This window comes from Rhineura floridana, chromosome 4, assembly GCF_030035675.1.
Source record: "Rhineura floridana isolate rRhiFlo1 chromosome 4, rRhiFlo1.hap2, whole genome shotgun sequence".
NCBI classification, from domain to species: domain Eukaryota; kingdom Metazoa; phylum Chordata; class Lepidosauria; order Squamata; family Rhineuridae; genus Rhineura; species Rhineura floridana.
Window position 1 is genome coordinate 161,414,764 of NC_084483.1, and position 4,971 is coordinate 161,419,734.

The following is a 4,971-nucleotide window of genomic DNA, read 5'->3' on the forward strand; positions in this document are numbered from 1 at the left end:
CTGCCCCTGGAAAGGGACATCAACACCAACATAATCATAAAAATACTGCATGTTAATCAGTGGTTGCAGCAGTCCTGATCAATAACTGTCTGGTAATATTTTGTAGACAGTGCCCACATAACTGAAGTGTTAACATGTTTTTTGTTTTGCTTGCTCCTAATGTTTCTCAAAGCTTTTTGTTTTTCCAAGTTGGAGAAAATAATACACAGATCCAATCAATGCTTCAAATGCAGTCTATCCTCACTTTGGTGTAGTATGCTTCTGTCAAAATGTGTAACTATGACAGAAGTGCTTTGTCATCACTGTCATAGTTTTTAGTGTTCAGTCTGCTTTGCAATTCTTATGTCATTTATTGATACAAGAAACCTGTGAAGTCAGCTAGAAAAGCAACTCCCTAAGGCCTCCCAGCAAGCAGCGTTATGGCTAAGCAGGGATGCAATCTGAGATTTCACACATCCAAACTCAAAAATCATTTGTTTATTTATTTTATAATATAATAATAATAATATAATAAATAACACACCTTTCCTCCAAGGCTGCCTCCCCATTTTATCCCCACAACAGCCCTGTGAGGTAAGTTAGCCTGAAATATAGTAATTGGTGCAAGGTTACCCAGTGAGCTTGAGGACAGAGAAGGAAATGGAACTGGGTCTCCCCAGTCATAATCTACCACTCTTAACCACTCTTCAACCCTGGCTGACAGTTCTGATTAGGGCATCTTGTTTCTAATAAAAATAAACTTGACATTGTGGCTGTTTCTATTGGCTGAAAAGGTGAGAATGTGTTTGCTCAGTGTGTGTTTTTGTGTTCTTAAATCTGTGAAGCTGGATAAGCCCCCAAATTTGTTAGAAGAACCCTGATGGTCTATGTGATGGCAAATCAGCACTTGTTTTCTTGTCTCATTTCCAAGCAGAGGTGATGAGAGTAAATGTTTAATTCTCACAAATACATTTTCAAAATGTGAAGAAAATCTAGGTGAATGACTGAAATCAAAGCATGTATATGCAATCCTAAAGATAACATACTTGTCCCAGAATAACCTAAGGAAAGAAGCTGAATGTTCATGGCTGTACTTCTAATAAGGAAACACTGGAAGGAGCAGGTGAGCAATCAAATGCATTATACAAAGCCAACCCAAAACTACACCAGATACAAGTGCTGTAAGCTTCAATACAAACATTTATGCAGCAATCCTGAGGAAAAGCCAAAAGCTCCAGCATTAAGCAATTTCTTGGATCGTATCTGTGCTGTTTTCTGCAAGCCTGCGCTGTTTTGAATGTGTTCCAGGTATCCTTCCTACACAACCATAGTTGTGTGTGAACTGATTTTCTGTGATGCAGTCCCATGCAGCTGGAGGTGTGAAAAAATAAGTCTATATTGACCAGCTTGATGTTCAGGCTTCCATTCTTTTAAAGGTCTCTCTGAGATGTGGTTGTGTATTACCTGTCTCAATGTTTTCTCCCATTAAATACTAATCTGCCTTTTTACTAGGCACAGAGAGAGTTAACTAACCCAGGCAATATGACATCATTCATATTTTACTTGCTCTGATCTGGTCTTCACAAGGTCTTGCATCTTTCCCTCTTGACCAATAGTGATTGGGTTCATGCCACTAAGAGGGACTGTGGCATGAACAGTCTCCCTCCTACTTGCCCCAAAATTGCTCAGGGTTTTTTGAGTGTTTCCAAAAAGCCTTCAGTGACTTTTTAAAAGTTTGATTTGAACACTCAAAGAAGCCCCAGGGATCCCACATCTTTAACAACTGCATAATGTACATGCAACTCAACAGGTGAAGCTCACCATGACTGTGTCTTCTTCATGCTAGGAAGAAGTGTCTACAGTTAAATTTCTATTGTGCAAAAAAAATTAAAAGAAATCTATTTTTGAAGGAAACTTTTTGTAAATTGCTTTGAGAACCTCTTGGGACTATATAGCTGGACATGTATGTTACGTAAATAAACAAATCTTTCCACCAGCATGGCCTACGTTGTGAAGGGGGGGAAAAGAAAGACATGGTTTGCAAGCAAAGGCAACTGAGGGGGCTTCTCCCCTGCTTTGCCTTTGCTTGCAAAAGGCGCATTTATTTCAAGTGGGTGCCACGAACCTCACTGGGTGACCTTGGGCCAATCACTGCCTCATGAAAACTCTATTCATAGGGTTGCCGTAAGTCAGAATCAACGTGAAGGCAGTACATTTTCCTGCCCATCAGCTGATGTCATGAGTGATGTCAACTGACTGACAGGCAAGCATGTTTTGAGGGAAATGGTCTTGCTGGCCAAACTGGACCCCTGGTGGGCCAAGATTGACCCATGAGCTGGAGGTTTCCTATCCTTGGCCTACAAGTTTGATCAGGAAGGCTAACTACAAGCTAGAGCAAGAGGAACTTCCACCCATAGATTTTAAAAAGACACATGTGGACTACTACTAAATAAACCAAGAAATATAATAGAAATAGAAAAATTATAATTGCAGTTGAGACTGCAGTCCTTAACATACATATGTGGATGTGTACATTGTTTAAATCAGTGCCACTTAGTCTATCTAATACTCGTACTCAGAGTAGATTCACTGAATTTGATGGACAGGTGGTCATGCCTATTAATTTCAATGAGTCTTCTCTGAATATGACTTAGTTGGATCCAACCCAGTGGATTTAGAACTGAAAATACAGAAAAGTTTCTGTTTGGAAAAGTTCAATAGGTACAATGGAGCATGTCCCCTCAGTCTGCTTCACCCCTTCTTTGCCCACGCAGATATTTATTGACACCATTTTGCAGTAGCCAAAGCATGAGATGGCCAGGGATGCTGTTACAAAAAGAGGTGGGGGTACACTGAATACAAGAAAAGAAGGGATGGAGCACATTAAGCTCACTAAGCACAGTTCTGTGCACCTGCAGGCTCCACCCTTCTTTTCCAGGTGTGCTGCTAGCCATTTCCACCATTCCTGCAGCTTGGAAACAATGGCCTGCGGCTGGATGACCTGCCTGCTTGTCACCATGCCAACTGCTGGAGCACACCCTGCAGGCAGCAAAGAGAGGCAGGCGGCAGCCACTGCAGTCCCACCCTCTGCAGCAGAAATGGTAGAAGCTCTTGGCCACAGTCCCTGGTAGCATCTGATAGGTAGGTAGGAAGGAAGACAGCCTGCCACAGCTCCAGCCAGTTGGTAGGAGTGGGGCAAGGAGCGAGAAAAACAGGGCTGGACTTTGAAAAGATGCTAGAGGCCTCCTCCCCAAGTAGAACAGCAAATGTTAATGTTATAGGACTGGAGGCAAATGCCAAGAGTTGTCCCTTTCCACAGCCCTGCTTTACTGTCATTGCTGCATTTTCCCTGACAGGGCCAAGAAAATGCAAGAGGCAAGGGCTCCAGGGGGCTGATAATTTTGGCTTCATTTGCAAACAGCCATGCTAGAACTAGCCACAGGCTTACATAAGAGTTTCTGTGCTGCAGTTTCTTCCTGTGACACTGTCAGGAAAGCTTTCAAGCAAAGCAGCTAAGCATAGCATTCAGGTACTGATCACAACACAGATGTAAACTGTGGGCACCTTGGCCTTGCGATGAACTTCAGTTCTATGGGGACGTGATGTGCTAAAGTAGGTCATTCCTGTGTGCAGCGGGGATATCTTCACAACACAGCTGTGTAGCTGTTCTGGGTACCAGAAAGCAGGTGCTGGTGTTTACTTACTGGTGAAAAATGAAGGATTTGACCTCAAACTTCTCTGCATGTGAGTTGAGGGAGCAATATCCCAGGGAAGGGCTGAGACTGCATGCTTTTGCACGCAGAAGGTTCCAGGTATAATCCGCAGCCTCTCCAGGTAGGGACTGGGAAGAATGCTGGTTTTAAACCTTGGAGAACTACTGCCAGGCAGTGTAGACCATGAATGAGGAACATGCCACCCTCTTGTGTTGGTGGATCCCAACTCCCATCAGCTCCAGCCAGCATAGCCAAAGGCCAGGGACCATGGGAGTTGCAGCCCAGCAACATATGGAGGGGGCAGGAGTTCCCCACCACTGGTGTGTAGCCAGTACTAAGCTAGAAGGGCCAATGGTAGAACTCAGATTCAGGGAGCACCCTTTGTTTCTTCGTAGTTAAAGTCTTGTGGCCTACATCTTAAAGCCAAGCAACACAGAAAAACGGTTCCTTACTCCCGCATATAAAAACAAGCTAAAAATAAACTTCATTCCGGAGAAATATGCAAGGAGAGAAAGGCGTTCAGGCCAGAAAATTTACGATCCTGCCTCCTTTCACTTTCCCATTGATTATTTTAAAAGTTTCTCCTATCCAGAGTAGAAAAGCTAAAAATAGCGATCAGCTTCTCCCACCCCCGCCCCTTACTATGCTGATCGAGACAAAAGGGTAAGAGCAACTGTATAGTAAAGGAAGCGATCTGGTTGCTGCTCTAGACCTTGCTTCTTAATTGTGGTGGTGGTGTTGTTAAAGTTCGGAGGCAAGACGTGGCTGGGATTTCATTTCAACGCTAACGAAGGGACCGCCTTTCCAAACGCAGGGAAGATAGATCCGCCGTGGCTATGAATGCAAAGCCACCCTAAATGAACCTCATTGCGATGATCTTAGTAACTGCATCCTACTTAAGAACTCTTGCGTTGGCAGATCCTCTGACTTCTTCAGAAATGCTTCATTTCTCACAGGAGAAGGCTGCTTAAAAGAAGAAAGAGCCCATAGCCACGCATGAAAGAAAAGGAGCGGGGCGTGACATATCCAAATCTGGATGGATTGACTGTGATCAGAGTTAGGTAACAACAGACATCAGCAGCAAGGCGCGCTCGTGCCGAAGATGATGCCATTGAAGCCAGCCAATAGGAAAGCTCAGAAGCCCGCTCCTTTCTTCTGAGACGCGGCTTTGCTACAGGCTGAACGCACGAAACCATTCATGATTTTGGTGACATCATCGGAGGGAGAGGGCGGGCTTTGTGAGCCAAGGCACGCCTCCCTTGTCTATAAAAGTAGCTTC